We start from the raw sequence: 18,779 nt of genomic DNA, 5'->3' as shown, positions 1-18,779 counted from the left end.
CAAGGGCCACACAGTGAGACCCTATCTTAAGAAAAGAGAAATATGTAGACCAACATCAAGGTATGGTGGGTGATGGGGCATGTAATCTCAGTACTTGGGAAGCTGAGGTAGGGGTTTGAAGCTAGCCTGTCTATATTGTGAGCCCTCCTTTAAATCAAACCAACAAACCAACCAACAAGAGTAGGCAGAGGGGGAATTTGGCCAAACCAAAGAACTGTCCAGGCTCAGAGGACCCTCTCTGAGAACTAGCACAGATGCGATGTCTGGGTGGGGGTCATATATAACCCTTTATAGAGGAACAGGCTTCTGTGAGAGCTAGCATGCACGTGATGTCTGGGTGGGGTCATACATAACCCTGTATGGAAGGCGGAGAGCTGGTAAGGGACGAAGGAGAGTGGAGACAGGGGCATTGAGAGCTAAGCATCACCAAATATCTGGGTAAGTGGCTATGACTGAGACGGTAAGTGGCATCAGAACAAGCCCTGGCACTTTTTCTTTCCAAGAAATTTCCTGATTCCATCCCCAGGTGCCACTTGCCTGGAGAGCTGGGAGATCTGGATAGGGAGGTTCTAATCTGTGTCTAACAAATGAGTAGCCCCTTATCTGCAGTGTAATTATAAAGAGATTTCCTTTTCCAACTGCAAGAAACAGGAACGTTTGCTGCCAAATTTAGCAGTATTTTAAGTCTCTCAAATCTCCTTTGAGTGCTACCAAAGCTCTCAGCTTTGTTGTTATCTGCTGCTGAAATATCGCCTGGAAAGGTCATCTCAGCAGTGCCAATTTATGGCATGCCTCAGACCGCTTATAATGTAAGGTGCTTTTCCCCTTCTAGAAAGCCAGACTTTGCAGAGTAGGGCCAAACATTCTGCAGTTATGTCTGAAGGCTCTCAGAGGCAAGGCTCAATGTCTGGTAGTTCACTGTATTCTCAGAACCTCAGTCTTGATACTCAGAAAAATTATGCTTCCCTGCTTCTTATTGGAAATTTTCCTCAGCACAAATTTAACACCAGACTCTTTCCCCTCTCCATTTAGTTTATAAGCTACTTATAACCTATCTTTTTCATGTCGGAGTAATTAAAAGGTGAAGCCTGTGGGGTGTTGGAGCCACACTTGGGACTCATTTTCAGCTCATTTCTGAGTCAGAGCCATGTGCATATAGATTTTGATACTTGAGAAAAAGGAATGAAGATAGAGAAAGGGAATTCAAGAATGTGACTGACCCTGGCAGCTGCAAAGAAGTGGATACACAAAAGTGACAGGAAAGTACTTAGAATAGTTGACATGATTTTGGCAGTGGCAGTGACCTTGGTTTCAGCCTTGGCTTGACTAACTCAACTGCTGTGTTCAGAGGATTGAGGCTTTGAATTCTAGGTAGATCGTGCAGAACTGCCTCGTTCTCTCGGCCCCTTTCTATCCCATCCCTCCCCTGCCTATTTTCCCCACTATGGGTTCAGACCTAAATGGACTGGACAACATCGTCCCCTTCTAGTGTGAGTATTCGTTGGTGCCCAGGGCTGTTACTGCCCAGCTGTTATTCTTACAATTCCTGAGAGAGCCAGCTGTGAGCATAGTCAGGGAAGAGGGGTTTGCTTAATTCTAAGTTAGTTCCCAAAGTGGGTAGGGATCAGATTAAAAAGAAAACAACTGGGAATTTTTGTTGTATTTAAGTCTCATTTAGTGGAATTTTAAAAGTCCCCCCACCCCTTTATCTTATAACCTACAACTGGTGGGCAAATCTTGGTGAGTTTCAAAAGCAGTGCTGTCTAGACTTGTTTTCAGCTGCAAAACTTAAGGTCAGAAGTCGGTGTGGCTCCCTGGAAGAAGTTTAAAACAGAAAACTCTGGAGACTAGAGCACTTAGGAACCTCCTGAGCCCCTCTCAGTATTTAATGTTTTTCAGCACGGGAGCTGGGGTGACTTTATCATTGATGTTTCCCAGGGCTTGATCTTCAGCCTTTTATCTTCATCCACATCTCTTCCTTAGGGGCCATCTCTCTATTAATCATTAATCAAGAGAAAGAAGAGGACGGCCATACCTTTGCCTCACATCTCAGAAATGGAATCGGCCTGCCTGCTTCTCTCTCTCTCTCTCTCTCTCTCTCTCTCTCTCTCTCTCTCTCTCTCTCTCTCTCTCCAATGAGTATTTATGTGAGACAAAATCTTACTGTAGAACTAAGGCCGGCCTGGAACTTGAGATTCTCCTGTCTGAATCTCCCCAGTGCTGGGAGTAAGTTTGTGTCAACGTACTTGATTCATTTAATAGGTGTCTTTTAATTATGTAGATTTGTGTCGGGGCAGGGTCAGGGCGGGGCAGAGAGGGAGGGAAAAGAGAGACTATGAGAAGGTTTTAGTTAGGTCAGTGTCTTCTATTTGCCCCTGCATATGCCAGGCTAAGCAGCCCAGAACCCTCCGGGGATTCTATCTTCACCTCCTGTCTTGATGTAAGGAGCTGTTGAATTATAAGTGCACACTATTGCGTCTGACATTTTACATGGGTTCTGGGGATTTTAATTCAGGTCCTCACACATGTATAGTAGGTACTTAACCCACTAAACCCTCTTCCCCTTCCTGGCCTTAATAAATATTTACTGAGTGTCCAGTTTGTTTTAGCCACTATTATATATGAGGGCTGTGGCGATAACAAAGATAGAGAAGTCTTTTCATGGAGTGTATTGTAGAGAGGGTTCGCTAAACAAGTAAACAGATCAATAGATGAAGTAAAGGTACTGATGCTTCAAAGGAGACAGTGGGGATATGAGAGAGGATAATATGGACTGGAGAGTTAGAAAAGGCCTCTCGGATAATGAGGTTCGAGCTGTGATCTCTAGGGTAAGGAGAAGCCAGGGGAAATACCTTCTTCCTAAAGTAGGAAACCGAAGGGACAGAGCCGAGAGGTGGAGAGAACTTGATGTGCAGAGTAAGTATGGTTGGAGCATAGGAGCAAGTGATTCCGACTGTAAGATGTTGGCCCAGGCCAGTTGAGATCGTTAGGGGCTTAAAAACTCAGTGTGAGGGGCACACATTCTAGATCTGTCCCTGCTTCGGAGTGAGGTGTGGAAATTTGACAGAGATAGCTAGCTAAAAGCAGCATTGGATCGAATGAAGAGAAATCCAGAAAAAGTGTAGGAGAAGCAGAAGTAGGCTGGAGTAGGGATGGACATCCACAGGTTCAGGGGCAGAAGCTGAATGGACACATTTGTGGGATCAACGGTGTGTGTACAAATGTTCTGTAGTACTTTTATTTGCAATTTCATTTGGCATTTTAGTAAACACTCATGGCAATCTTTGGGTGAATTTGTTGATATCCTGATGTCTTCAGGAACTTGGAGCCACTAACTTGCTTACATTTTAGATCTCAGTCTATGTGAACTGAAGCCTTGCTCTTTCTGCATTCCTATTCTGATTACATACCAAAACTGTGTTCCTCTCAGTTACCTGAAGCATTTAATGAGTCCCCTGTCAAGTTGTCATGTTTCATTGATGACTGTGATCTCCTTTCAGTCCACTGGAAACTAGAATACATTTTGAATATTTGTGGGATTTAACGAAATATTTGTAACTTCTCTGAAATGATTACAATGTCAACCACCAATACCACCAATTAGAGTAAAGAGTGGTGCAGGGGGTTGGGATGTGTGGCACGACTGGAACACAGATACCCTGAATTACCTTTTTCTTTTTTCTCTCTCTCTCCCTCTGTGTGTTTGTGTGTGTGTGTGTGTGTGTGTGTGTGTGTGTGTGTGTGCGCGCGCGCGCACACACATACACACAGGCACCTTTAATCCCAGCACTTGAGAGACAGAGTCAGCCGGGCGGTGGTGGCGCATGCCTTTAATCCTAGCACTTGGGAGGCAGAGTCAGGAGGATTTCTGAGTTCGAGGCCAGCCTGGTCTACAGAGTGAGTTCCAGGACAGCCAGGGCTACACAGAGAAACCCTGTCTCGAAAAACGAAACAAACAAACAAACAAACAAAACAAAACAAAAACAAAAGAGAGAGAGAGAGAGAGAGAGAGAGAGAGAGAGAGAGAGAGACAGAGTCAGGCAGATCTCTGTGAATTTGAAGCCAGCCTGGTCTATGAGGCAAGTTCCAGTACAGCCAGGGCTCTGTTACACAGAGAAACCCTATCTTGAAAAGCAAAGAAACAAAACATAATATGGGTCTATTGGGGGAAGTGGGTATGTACACCTGTTGGAGGCCAGAAGAGGACAGATTCACCAGAGCCTGAGTTGAGAGCTGACATACTGAAGTGATCCATGTTCCACTAGCTGGCATACTGAAGTGATCCATGTTCCACTAGCTGGCATACTGAAGTGATCCATGTTCCACTAGCTGGCATACTGAAGTGATCCATGTTCCACTAGCTGGCATACTGAGTGGTCCATGTTCCACTAGCTGGCATACTGGGATGGAGTTTGTGGAGGTTAGATCAGGGTGAGAGTGAGTTTCAGGTAAGTAGAGATTTCTTAGAGAAGTTTCTTTTATGAGCAGTGGGTACTACTTCCTGCCTCCTATCTCTGTCTGATGGTCTTGTTTCTGAAGAAAAGATATATGGTTTGTGTGAAGGTGGGTTTCCCCCCCCAGATTGTGTTTAACACCAATTCACTGGACAGAACTTTAATACTCATTTACCTTGAATGAGATGAGTTCCAGGATGAGGCTGAGAAGAAGGGCTAAGGTGAGAGTTTGAAGAGCTGGACTACCAAGAGCCATGGAATCACTGCTCTTGTGGAAAAGCAGCCTGTGAGGTTAGGCCGTGTAGAAGACACAGCTGGAGTGACAGAAATCTTGCCCATCTCACTGAGTGTATTATCATGGATAGCAGTCTTCCTTCCCATCAAGATTGATTTAGAGTAGTAGAAAGTCAGGAAGCCCAGGGGACAGAGTCTGAACTCCCCTTCCAGAGCTCCTAGGAGCCTTGGATTGGTGGTTTTGAGACTCAAACATACACCATATTCACCCAGAGAATAACTGAACTTACTTCAAGTTCAGTAAGGCCAAAGTGGGGCTGAGAATTTGTGTTTGGGGCAAGTTTATATATACACTTGCAGTAGTAGTTGTTCTTGGTGATATGTATGGTACTGGTGGTGTGTGGTAGTTTATGGTGGTGATGGTATAGGATGATGGTGGTGTATGTGGTGGTGGTTGTATGTGTGGTGGTGGTGGTAGTTGTATGTGTGGTAGTGGTAGTAGTGGTGTGTGTGGTGGTGGAGGTGGTGGTGGTGATGATGGTGGTAGTGGTGGTGGTTTTGGAACCTCACTCTGAGAAACACTGTTTAGTAAGAGGTTTGATGGTTGAGATACAATAAGGCTTTGAGGCAAGATGCTAGTTGGCTTACTCTCTTTGACTAGCCTAGAATTTCATGGGTATAAGTCTGTTCTTCAGCAGTTCCTGGCTGGTCCACCCTGTCATACCAACAGACATGGGTAAAGGTCTGCGCCCTTCTACTCACTTTTTCATGGTGTCCAAATCAATTACAGATGAGGTTTCAGGTGCCGTGCTTGGCTGGCTGTAAATTGCTACTTGTCTGATTTCTGGAACATGCCTATCCTATGCCCTTTATTTCAGTAGGACAAGTGACATTCCTGTCAGGAAATGCTTCTGTGTGTCCTTGAGCAAAGCCCCTTGGTTGGCTGGGCTGGCAAGCAGGCTGAGTGTGCTCTGTTTATTAGCCAGGTTTACACAGGGAGATTATCTCTTCAGCCCAGGAGTTGAATTTCAAGGGCAAAGTCCACAGTTGGTGGTTGAAAAGTTGAGAACACCTGGCAGAGAGGATTTCACTTGCCCAGCCCTTGGTGTGTTCCCACAGAGTTCAGGGTTTTTTTCACTTATGAGTGTTTCTCCAAGGCAGCATGGCTCCAGGCACCATTACCATCATGTTCCAATACCAGAGGCTTCAGGTGAGACAGGGTAGAAAGCTGCCCCTCTCTTCTTTGTCATCCTTGTTTCCTAAAGCCTTCTCTGGCTTGCTCTTCCCTTTGAGGAAAGATCTGGGACTTCTCTTTTCTCCCTCTCCCTTTTTAATTTTTATTTTGAAGACTTAGACTCTTGTTTTTTAGTGATTCTGTTGACATAGTACACCACCAGCAAGTGATATGACTTATGACAACATTACTCACCTGGAGTTTGAGGAGAGGTGACATATAGGAAGCCAGTGCTTAGTGTTGGATATTTCTGGGGATACTGGCAGTGTCTGTACTATCTTGGGATGTGATTTGATGCCAATGAATTGTACAACCACTACATAATTGAAATTTTTGAAATGTTTTACCACAAGAAAATATTACTCTACTAAAAACTGTTTTACTAATCTTTACCAAGAATGCTTTCCTATGCTAATACAATCCTCCTGACAGCAGCACTGTGCCTTTTTAGATGGACTCTCATAATTTACTTAACCAAGGCCCTAAGAATTGACCTTTTGAGTTGTTCTGAGTTTTGACCGTGTGTTTCTTTAGGCAAAATTACCAGAAGGGAAGATTTGCTGATCAAAGGGTATGCTCATTAAAAATAACAATTGAGTATTGCCAAACTGCCTTTCAAAGAAATAGCACTAGCTTTAATCTCCTGAGTGGTATAGGAAGGTACCTGTTTCCACATACCTTAGCAAGTTTTTAATCTTTGCCATTCTGATAGGTAAAAAAGAATTCTCTTTTAAAAGTGATTTTATTTTTTATTATGAGTATGTGCATGTGAATGAAGAACTGATGGAGTCCAGAAGAAAGCGTTGGAGTTCTTGGCCACTGAGTCATCTCTAACCTCTGAAAACAGACTTTTTTTCCTGAAGTTTTATTTAGGTTTTTGTCATTACTAGCAGAATTGAGTACTTTTTATGTTTACTGCCAATTAATTTCATTTTTCTGTGAATTTTATGCTGAAATATGTTCACCTTTTTAATTGGTCCCTTATAGATTTGTTAAGAAATTACACACATATAGCAGGTGTGAGCCATATGTGTTGATAGTATTTTTTCTCCTTTCTCCTGTTGAATTGATTCTTTACATAAAATTGGTAGAGTTTATCTTACTCTTTTTTTTTTTTTAGTGAGTTGAGGCCCCAACATTCACGTTCTCATAGTATCTCCTATTTATGGTGTACCATAGCAATTAAAAGCATTTTTGCAACACTAACAAAGGAACACTTTCAATCCAGTTAGTGAAAGTGGCAGATTGACAATTACATTTGCAAAACACAAGTCTCCCCAGTTCTGGACCCTGTTTATTTTCTGTTATCCTGGATGTGGTACTGATATATTCTTTTTCTGTGTGTTTGGGAATAATCACATTTGCCCCCTTGGAAAAACTTCAGAGTGAGTCCCAAGTGCAACTGTGTAAATCTCAGAGATCTAGATATTGTGACATAAAGCTGCTCTCTGACTTCAGATGTAGTTGAATGATCTCATTCTGGCTGAGATGGCCATAGGTGGGTATTGACATCAGTGACATGGTGGCAGAGTAAGTGGGCCAAAGTTCCAGAAAACATTAGGACCCAGAAAGGGTGTAGCTTTGGCATGGGAGCAGCAATAAAACAAGAGCAAATGTGCCTTCTTCAGGGACTAATAAAGAGCTGGGCGTGTGGCCCAAGCATATAAACCTAGCAATTCAGAGGCAGAGGCAGAGACCGGGGAAGGGCCACAAGATCAAGGCCAGCCTGATTTGTCTTAAAAAAAAAAAAAAAAAAAAAAAAAAGTAAAGAGCTAGTTCAGTCTTACCACACATGGGGGGAAAAAAACTGGGCATGGTCACAGATGCTTGTCATTCAAATGCTGAAATGCTAGAGAGGTGGAGTCAGGGCAGATCTTTGGGGTCCACTGGCTAGCAGACTAGTGAACCCCAGGAAAGTGAGAGATTAAAAAAAGGTGATTGGCCTTTGGAGAACAAATGATCTCTCTCTCTCTCTCTCTCTCTCTCTCTCTCTCTCTCTCTCTCTCTCTCACACACACACACACACACATCCCACAAAGTGAAGAAAGATTTTAAAGTCAAGCAAAGGAAGAATGCTGTTTATTGAGGATTCATTTGGAAGAAGAATGCTGTTTATTGAAGATTCACTGTCTCAGATACCAAACTAAACAGATTCACCTTAACTGTATACTTTTAAGGCAGCTTTTAGTGCAGGGTCAGCCTTGAGTTGCTAATCTAGGGTTCTAAACCTAGGAAAGATTCCCTCCTTCAAGGATCAGAGTGTAAATCAAACCTTAGAGCAAGTCATCAGGGTTTAGGAGACTTGAGAGTAGGAATGGGTTAGCATGGATTCTGTTGTCAGCCAGGAGCTTAGGCAGACATGTTTGTGGAAGTGGGCTAAGTAAGGAAGCAGTAAGGGAAAGCCTTCAGATGAGCATACATCAGGCCTCTGCGGAGCTAGTCGCTCACCAACAGCAGCACTCTGAAGGAACTTAGCTTGTTGGATGTGGCTACAGTGGAGTCTGTTACTTTAGCCATTACAAGGATTTGCACAGTGCATGTATCACACACACACACACACTGGAGGGGCAGATCAGGTGTTTGGAGGTAACACAGCAAATAGAAACTTCTTCCTTAGTCTGAGAAGACTTGGAAGAACTGAAAATTCCATGGCCTCCAGCGCTTGTAGATCCCTGACAATATGCTATGCTGAGTTGGGTGTCCTGTTAGATATTGGACCTTTGTGGTTCCCTACAGTTTGGAGAGTACTCTGGACCTGTAGAGGAGCAAGAGTGATATGCAAAAGAAGAAAGGCATAGAGTAGACCTGAAGAATCTGCTGAGGCTTGGGCATGGTTTTAGTAGTTGCAATAAACCAGGTGATTGCTGGTAAAGTCACAGGTAAAGTGGGGCAGGGAAGGCAGGAGGTGAGCCTTAGAGCAGGCAGCGTATGCAGGACTTGCTGATAGGCGTGAACATGAATGAGAAGTCAGGGATCGTTTCTAAGAACTTGCAGGACTTTGTGGAAAAGCAAGTTGTATGTCTCTGTGTGTGTGTTTTATCGGGGTGGTGGATGGACAGAGTTCAGTTTAGACATTCCTTTTTATTTTCTGACAGGAATTTAGTTTGTACTTAATGGATTTATCTGGTTGTTTCTATGGAGCATTATTTGTGTTGTGGTCTCTCCTTTGTATTTTCTGTGAACTGTAAATTAGATATATAGGTTAGACTAGGGTAAGCGTTCGGGAGGGGACACCTTTATAAGCAGTGCGGAGGATCACAAGCCAATAAATCTGGATATCCCACGATTACTGATGTTAAATTTGATTACTGCTTAAAGTCAACCAGCCAGATGTCTTCATTGTAAAATTATAGTTTTTATTTTGTGAAGGTCACTTCTGGGTGACCTTTGGCACTGCTCCTCTTTAATCTTTCACTTAAGAGGATTTATTTTTTAAACTTTGTATTATAGAAAATGTCAAGTGTACCCAGAAGTAGAGTTGAAGATGAATAGCTCCATAACCACCACTCAGCATCAATTCTGTCCACACAGGGACAGCTGGCTTGCTTTCTATGCCTGTTTACCACTCCAGTGGTTGACTGTGGTGGTGACTGATGTAGAAGTGAATTCAGGGAGTACTAGTCATGAGACCTGGGTTTCAAACAGTAGTGGGTGGTCAGGTTGCCAGGAAGGGAGAGCTGTAAATAGCTTGGCGTGTGTTAGGGTAAGGGGTGGTGTGGGATGTGAAGTTGATGGTGTGGGCAATGGGAAGGAGAAGACAAGGCGAGAAAACCTCAGAGCATCATTAAGCCTTTGTGTTCGAAAACATTGCTGTCTGCTGGTTAGTGTTGGGGAAGTGAAGGAGGTGAAGTTCTGAGGTATGGGGGAGGGACAGGACCTCCTTATCCATGAAGTTGGGTCAGGGGCATTGGCCCACAAGTGCAGCTCTGGCTAGAGAAGTTCAAGATCAGGGGAAGGGTGAAACAGAGCCAAGTCTCTATAACCTGTACTGGAGGCCAGTATTTGCTTTGATATGCTAAATAGGCACCTCAGCCATTTGTCCCTAGTTTCTTTGAGACCTAATAACCAGGGAAGGCACACCCATCTGTTAGGGCAGTAACCGCCAAGCATGCAGTAAAGGCACATGCTGTAGTTGTTTTAGTTGGGGAGAGCTTTGATTTTGAGTAAGAATTTGTGTCATTAGCTAACCATGAAAACTTGAAAATGGCAGTTTCTCTTCTCAAACATAGTGATTTTTTTTTGTTTTGTTTTGTTTAATGTTTGTTTGAGGCTAGGAATGTAGCTTGGAGATAGGTTACTTCCCTAGTAGTATGTACGAGACCTTGACTTCAAGCTCCAGCACCACAAACGAAAACAAAATGAAGCAAAAGATAGCAGCTCTTGAAAGAATCCTTTGAGAGTGGTCAGTACTGAAGGAGATAGAAAAGGGAGCTGGAAGAAATGGAGTCCCCTTAGCTGAATCAGAATGGTGAAACCAACAGCAGGGGAGGCTTGCAGATGGGATGATTTCTCAATGAGCATCAGATATGTGTTTAAGAGAGTGACTGACATTCTCTTAAATGACTTTGTGAGTTAATGCTGGGAGACAAGTTAAGCTGTGTTTGGAGCTCCTATCCTCTTAATGTTGGTGTATGTGCATGCATGTACATGTGCATATGCATGTGTGCATATATGTGTGTAAAGTGGTAATGTTAGCTCTGCCATATGGATCTTTCCCAGGAGGGTGGTAGACATTCTGTGTGTGTGTGTATATGTGTGTGTGTGTGTGTGTGTGTGTGTGTGTGTGTATTTATTTATTTATTTAATACCTAATATATTTATTTATTTTATACCTTATAGCATATGAAGCATTTTTGCACACCTGTTTCCTTGGACTTATGACCTGTCATTTCAGGAGAGGAATTGAAGTAGTTGGCTATAGAAGACACAGTGAAAGCAACACCACACTGTACTTCCCATGATATAGTAGCCAGAAGGAGGATTTTAAAGTTAGACCCAGTTTGAATTATGGGTTCCTCTTTTTGCTGACTATACTTTGGGTTTTCTTGCTTGGTAAAATAAATAGAATTGGTAGCACTTACCTCATGGAATTGTTTTAGAGTATTAAATGAATCAGCATAATTAGTTTAGGGAACAGTGCTGTGCATACAAATGACTGGTGAAAGAAAACTCTGTTAATAACAGAGTAACAGGAATTGGCACCAAAGAAGCATGTGCAGTGTCCTACTCCTGGTCATGTCTGAGGCTGAGTAGCCTTCTATTCTGACTGCGAGTCCTTTAATCTGTGCTCCAGTCTCAGAGCACAGATTAAAGTTTTTCTTTTCTTTAAGTTTCATATTGTAATGAAATTTATATGGGTAGCTAAGGTAATGTTGAATGATATGTTAAATGTAATTCTTTTTTATTTTTATTTATTTTAGTATTAGTGTGTATGAGAGAGTATGTGAGTGTCCATGTGGCATGACACATGTGGAGATCAGAGGATAGTTCTTCATCTTCTGTGTATTCTGGAGATCAAACTTAGTATCAGGCTTGCAGAGGAAACACCTGTTAAGTAATTTTTAAAAAATTAACTAAGAAGTTGACTTTATTGCATGCCTTAATACCAGCACTCCAGAGGCAGAGAGGCAGAGAGGCAGAGAGGCAGAGAGGCAGAGAGGCAGAGAGGCAGAGAGGCAGAGAGAGAGAGAGGCAGAGAGGCAGAGAGAGAGAGAGGCAGAGAGAGAGAGAGGCAGAGAGAGAGAGGCAGAGAGAGAGAGGCAGAGAGGCGCAGAGGCAGAGGGGGCAGAGAGAGAGAGAGAGAGAGGCAGAGAGAGAGAGGCAGAGAGGCAGAGGCAGATCTCTGAGTTTGAGGCCAGCCTGGTCTACAAAGCAAGTTTCAAGACAGCTAAGGGCACACAGAGAAACCTTATCTTGAAAAAACAAAAACAAATAAAAATTGTAACTTGTCAAAAAATCACTGTTTAAGCTATCAGAATCTCATGTAGCCTTCTGGTGACCTAACTGATAGAAATATGGGACTTGACATACCAGGGGCATTGGTAACCCCAACTCTGTGGTGGAGTTTTTTGTGTTTTTTTTTTTTTTTTTTTTTTTTTAGAATTGTTCTGTAATTCAAGACCAAGTGTCATATTCTATACTTTGTACTCTATATTTCCAACTAAACGTGGAGCCATAGACTTAAGAAACCAGATCCAAAAGGTTGGCTTCCTACGATCAAGTTAGAACCTAGTAACATATGTCTTGCATGTGTTAAAGTGTTGAAGCATTATCTTGGTTGGGCTGGCTAGTAGAAGCCATGCAGTTGGTACTTGATGGTGAGTTTCTCTTTAGAAACTTCATCTTAAATGCAAGATTTTCTCTTAAATGCAAGACTGTCAAGTGACTGACTAGTACTAGTGCACTAGCTAATGTTGCCCACTGTCTTTCTTGAATTTTGTTAGCTTTTTTATTTGGAACTCACTATGTAGACCAGGCTGTTTTTGAACACACAGAGATCTGCTTGCCTCTGTCCCTGAAGTACCAGGATTAAAGGTGTGTGCTACCACACCCTGAAAATTTTATTAGTTTTTATCTTACTAATCCCAGAAAAATAGAATCGCCACTTCTGTGGACTTGACATGGCCACCGTGACACCATTGCTTTTGTTTTCTAGGACCAGTCACCCACCTACCTACCTTCCTTCCTTCCTTCCTTCCTTCCTTCCTTCCTTCCTTCCTTCCTCTTTTTTCTCTCTTTTTCTATTGTTTTATGAAAAATTGATAAATCCATTAGGAAGGAAGAAAGTAAAAGCAATTTATTAATATTTGTTATATGTTGTCCTTTGGATGGCTTATACATATATATATTTGTTTTTACTTATGGTATTATCTTTGTATCTTTGTATAAATCTTGCCTACTTCATAGCCTTTTTTTTTTTTTTTTTTTTTTTTTTTTTTTTTTGCTACTGATTTTGGTTGGGTAGATCTACAAATACTATTTAAAAACTATTTTGTAATATTTAATCCTGCATAGGATTTTATTATATGGATGAATCAGTTTGATGATAGACTTTTGGATTGTTTAAAAACTGGCAATTTTACCCAGAGGAGATAGGAACTCTACAGGACAACCAACAGAGTCAACTAACCTGGACCCTCGGGGGTTCACAGAAACTGAAACACCAACCAGAGATCATTCATGGGCGCATCTATAGGAGATATACAGCTTGGTCTTCATCAAGTCCCCCAACAGCTGGAGTGGGCTCTGGCTATGACTCTGTTGCCTGCCTGTGGATCCTGTTCCCCTAACTAGGCTGTCTTGTCTGGCCTCAGTGGGATGTGCCCTGTCCTATAGGGACTTGCGATGCCAGGGTGGGTTGGCACCCAGGATTACCTCCCCTTTCTCAGAGGAGAAGGGAAGAGGGGCTGGGGGAGGGGTCATGTGAAGGGGTACTGGGAGGAGGAAGAGGCTGCAATCAGGAGGTAAAGTGAATATATTAATAAATTTTAACAAAAAGAAATTGGCAATTTTTATATTTTTATTTTCAATGGTAAATTTGCCTGCTATAATTTCTGGATAATTATTTCTGTAAATTTCTATAGGAAAATGGAATTGTTAGTCTAAAAGGCATGTAGCATACATAAGTTATTTAATAATATCTTTTTGCTTTTTAAAAACAATATCTTTTGAAGCTTGGATAAGAATATGGATAAAGGGATATTATAAGAAAAATAGTATATGTATAAAATAGTTCAACTGAATTGGTAGTGTGTAGTTTGTCATTGTGTAACAGTGAATGAGGATTGCTGCCTTTCTGTCTTGTGTATTGCTGATGTTGTGGGAGTGAACATCCATGTACAGTGAATATGCATGGGTTTATATCCACGAGTACCTAGAAAACGGAGTTGCTCTAAAGGAGCAGTTATTATGTGAGGCTGGATAGAGCACTTGGGGCAGGCGCCTTGGAGCTCTCCTGGATGTAGATTTTGAGGAAACACCTGGACTTGGCAGGATGCTGAAACAGCTATCAGAAGATAAAGTTAAGGAGTTTAGGGAGAAGTGTTTTCCTTAGATGTGCATTCTCATTGTCTGTAATCTGTACTGAAACCCACATTGTAGAGAATGCAGTAGATTCACAGCTCTGTGTCATAGTAGAAGCTCAGGAAACAGATTTGAGTTAAAAGCATGAACTCTCTTCAAGGTGAGCTCAGGGAAGACAAAAGTCTTCCACAGAGTAGAAGGGGCAAAATCTCACTTGATCTTGGTTTTCAGTATGACTACAAAGAGGGGCTTCTTCCCTCTACCCAGAAGACTGGGTGTATATAGATTTAGAACAGTGAGAAACACCTTTAAGTCTATATGTAAAAGACAACCAAAGGAAAATGAAAATCTTGAGCTTGTTACTATGGTGTGGCATCGTGTAATGGCAGGCTTTACCAGAGTTAGACTAGTAACTTAGCAGCACTCCACCGATTAATGTTGAAGTTCTAAACTTTGACATCTTTTTTTTTTTTATTAGATCTTTCATTTACACTTCAGATACCATCCCGTTTCCCCATTCCCCCCCCCTTAGAAAACCCCTATCCCATGCCCCCTTTTCATTTTGCATCCATACATTTTTTTAAGAAATGTTAATCATAGGCTTTACAAGTTTGGTATTGTTCAATCAGAGGTGTAACCCACTACCCATCCTAGATATATCATCTATCTTTGACTGGTGGAGATACATGAACATCTGCTTCCCTGTCTCCCCCCTCTATCTCTCTTTCATCACCTAGCTTCTCCTCTCCTTCTTCTTCTCCTCTTCTTACTCCTTTTCTTCCTCTCAGTACTCCTCCCACCTTAGCTCCTCCTACACATCACCCTTCCTGTTAAAAGGAAACTTTTCTCTCAAAATACAATTAGAGCATAATTATGCCTATTTGTACCAGTGAGGTACAAGATAGTCCTAATACCTAGTCCATCCTTTTGTTGACTAACCAGCACCTCTGTCATCTATCCTAACTAAAACACTTAGTTCTGAACCTGGCTTTTTCCTTGGCTTTAGGATGAATGTCAGCTGATGACCATACACTCAGATCTTTTCTCTCAAAGTAAATAGCTATAAGTTTTCAACCCCATCAGAAATCCAGAATGACTGAGTTGACTATAATTGTGGGAAGCACAAAGCATAGCTTCTAAAACTTAGCCAATTTATAGAGACCTCTGAACACCTGGACACTCGCTCTACTTCAAAACGTTGGAGCATCTGTTCTTCTGCCTTCTGGCCCAGGATCATCTGACAGACCTTAGTGCTGCAGAATTATTAAGGGCTGATTACTCTGTCTAGGCAGATATAATCAGTCGACTATTCTGCAAGTGTGTCCTTTTCTGGACATAAACTTTGACATCTTACTACAACAGGAGCACAGTGATGGGAGGAGATCTGAAGCATCCTTCTTTCCTTCTATACCCTTACATCCCCTTCTTATTACCTGTTAAGCTTTCACTTGTATTTACCAACCTTAAAGCACCTTAGACCCTTGCACACTTTCTTAGAGCCTCATAGCTTCCGCGGTCACATCCTCAGACCTTACATAAACTTTACACTTTTTCCTGTGCAATTATTGACCATGAGCCGCAGATGGTTGATCACTGGGAGCAGTCACTGTAAAGTGTATTTCTTTAGATAAAGGAATGGTAAAAACTTAATCTAAAACCTGTTTATCTTCTAACATGAAGCTGTGAGCAAGGCAAACCTGCTTGCCTTCTTAAATAAGAGTAGTAGTTTTGACTAATGAATTGACTAATGAACTAACACAGTGGTGGATTACCTTGGGTAAGGAGCTAGTTGCCTGCTGTTCTCTAGCTGTCAAGCTACAGTTAGCTTAGCTGTCAATGTTATCAAAGACCTGCGAAGGATAAATTATAATCTAAATGGCATATGTACCAATTAAAATGACAGAGATTGGTCCATAGTCCTTTACCTAGACAGTTGTCCCTGGTTTGTGTGGTCTCTATGACACTGTGGGCAGAGGCACTCTTTGGCCATTAGGCCCAAAGACAAGAGGCTTTTTCTGTGGAGAAGGAACATGAGAGAGACTGACCTCACCTTGTTTTAGGCAAAGTGGGGTAATCAACTCTCCAGTATCCTGTTTGTCCACTGTCCAGGCTGAGTGCTAGCAATAGACCAGGCATTGGAGCAGTCTTGATCAGTGGTTAGCGTAGGTAAGGTGAAGTCCTTTGTGATTATGCCCATTATCTTCTGGGAGCCTTGCAGGATCACTGTTAGGATTTGGGAGACTCTTACCCATTGTATAAGTTTAAACATCTTAAATGCTGTATTCAGCAGATCTCTGACAAGTTTTAGGGCCACATTGTTTATGTAAGGTATACGTAGATGCACAAACTTGTTTCTAGTTACTTGCCTTCTGCTTTAATTTTGAAAACATGTATAGGAGGCTAAATAAAGCATGTTCCTGTAATTCATTGCATCCGTTCTTAGCATAACATCAAATATAATTCTGAACCCATTAAAATATTTGATCATTTATAAGGTGACTGATTACCAATGTGAAGTTTTAAATTATCCTTAACAGTTTATAATAATTTCATGGTTTTTATAAGACTAGGACTTTGTGATTTATCCCTGTTAGGTTTAGAATTAAATTAACAATTTTAAATTGGAGTCTTCTAGGCATCAAAACAAAACCTTTTAATCTATAAACAGTCCCTAAAGAGCCTGGGAACTTTTCTGACCTTTATGTGGTGTATCATTGTAGAACATAACAGCTTCCCAGATGATTTAGTTTATAAAAAGTCTGTCACTTAATAACATTAGAAAAGCAGGGTTAGACATTTTGTATCAGTGATTTTTAACCTTTTTAATGTTGTAAGCCTCCAAAAAAAATTTTTTTTAAGCAGTTTAAAATCTCTCAGTTGTGTTTCTGAGTTTATCAGTACAGGGTCCAGGGAAGAAGAGAGGGATTCCAGCAACAAAACCCAGCTTGGAGTTAGCCATGCCCCCTTCTTTAGGACATGGGCGTGAAGAGCACAAACGATTGATTGTGTCTTGAAGGATCTTCCACCAGCTCCTTTCCTGAGCTGGAGGCAGGGTGAAGAGCTGCAAGCCAGTTGGCAGACTTGCCTTTTCTGCCTTAAAGTACTTTGTTTCTGTTGCTAACAACAGACATGGGTAGTGTAAATAAAACACAGACTCATAGGCCCAGGGACACATGGAGACAGAACTGAGGGGGAAGGGCTGAAGTGGACAGGGACTGAATCTGCAAGGCCAAGTGTCTAAAGGTGCTGTGTGGACTACATCCGCTCTACCCACGGCAGTGGACCTGTCATAAGCTGTTGTGTGGGAGACACCCCACTGCTGTGGAGCAGGAGAGATGAATGACAGGTGTCAAAGATGAGGTGACTGGTATAACTCGATATGCTCTGCTCAGGCTGACACCCTTGCAAGCTAGATGCTGATGATCTGAGGCTGGATGGTGGCCTCTTTCCTCTCCCCTTCCTTTAAAACTTCACTCTCTGGTCCCCGTTAGTGCTCACATGAATGACATGTGCTGGAATCAGCAACAGTGGTCTTGATTTCTGAGCTGATCTGGAAAGTCGTATAGATCTGCACCCTTGACTATGCGAATAGTGCTGTGACTAAGTTCCTGAAAGCGTGCGCTCCCGTCGCGTGGACCAAGACTGAGTCAGCCTCTCTGAATAGCAGGAGGCTGGACAGTTAGTGCTCAGGGACTTGAGGTTCAGATAGATCTATGGTTTCTGTCAAATGGGTGTCTATGATTATGTGCAGAGAGGATATTCTGGGTCTGAGATAATAACTGGATTGGCATTCCTTTAGTGCATCATTTTGAGCACTTTGTTTCATAGTGTCTGACACTTAGGGTGAGGGTATTTGAGGCAACATATGGTTGGACTCTTGCCTTATCATGTTTTTTTTTTTTTTTTTTTTTGACCATATATGATAGATCTAAGGAATATATTCTAGTCTCTAAGAAACAATGATCTCCATTTCAGGCTGGGCATGAGGTGATTGGGCTCTTAGGATATGGAAGCTGTAGGGAGGGGACAAGGTTGATTGGGGCTGGAATCACACACCTTGTTTTGAATAGCAGAGAGGGAGGAGAAGCACATTCCATCTGTCTCTTGACAGTTTAAGTGTAAGGTATAAATGGGCATATTGGAGCAGGAGGAGTGCCACCTGTAGAGGGAATGGCGTGTGTGTGTGTGTGTGTGTGTGTGTGTGTGTGTGTGTGTGTGTAAGCAGTTAGGGATAGGAAGGTGAAGCGGTTATGATGAAGACATGAGGAAGAAGAGGGTGATAAAAATTGGTTGGAATTGGTGTTGGTGCTGGACAGTAGTGTCATTTATGAGTATGGAGGACTGGAGACTGAAGGGTAAAGGAAATATTGATATAATAATTCTGCCTTGTATTCAGGTATCTCCTCTGGGCGCCACTCAAGGCTACTCCCTGAAGTCGGAGGTTAGGAGTCAGTGATGGAGGAGAAACTGCAATGAACACAACATAGTTAGCTTTTTAAAATAGTTCTCTATATTTGGCTCTTACTCGCATAAGTTAAAAAAAAATGGCTCCAAGGACATCTTTGTGCTCTGCTTCCTAAACATGTCCTTGAAGCCTCTGGGGCTGTTATCTGGCTGGGTTGGAACTGCTGAGCACTTCTGCATACTCCTTGCCAGGATTTAATGTCCTTGGGCCTCATCTGGGGTGTGTCCCCAATCCAGCCATCTGGAAGGTCAGAGTTATTAGCCAGTAGAATGTGCCCATTAGCTCTTGGAGGGGTTACAACCTGCTAGTGGGATCCTCAGCCTGGGAACTGCTTCTCTCACAGGGCCTTTCACACTTGGAACGAGCTAAC

General features: G+C 42.2%; 1 protein-coding gene across 6 annotated transcripts in view; it reads left to right on the top strand.

Annotated features, from left to right (window-relative positions):
• Positions 1-18,779, top strand: part of Dennd2b (DENN domain containing 2B) — a 182,748-nt gene that overhangs the window by 92,897 nt on the left and 71,072 nt on the right. The window contains exon 1 of one of the 6 annotated variants that reach the window (XM_076940645.1): positions 5,769-5,898. The exons of the other annotated variants lie outside the window; for them this stretch is intronic. The gene's annotated coding sequence lies outside the window, so the exon portion shown is untranslated. Of the gene's footprint in view, positions 1-5,768; positions 5,899-18,779 lie in introns of those variants that run through there. 6 annotated transcript variants of the gene reach the window in all.

The sequence above is a fragment of the Arvicanthis niloticus genome, chromosome 1 (assembly GCF_011762505.2).
Source record: "Arvicanthis niloticus isolate mArvNil1 chromosome 1, mArvNil1.pat.X, whole genome shotgun sequence".
NCBI classification, from domain to species: Eukaryota; Metazoa; Chordata; class Mammalia; order Rodentia; family Muridae; genus Arvicanthis; species Arvicanthis niloticus.
The sequence above is the reverse complement of the archived record's forward strand: the minus strand, read 5'-3'. Positions and strand labels throughout refer to the sequence as shown.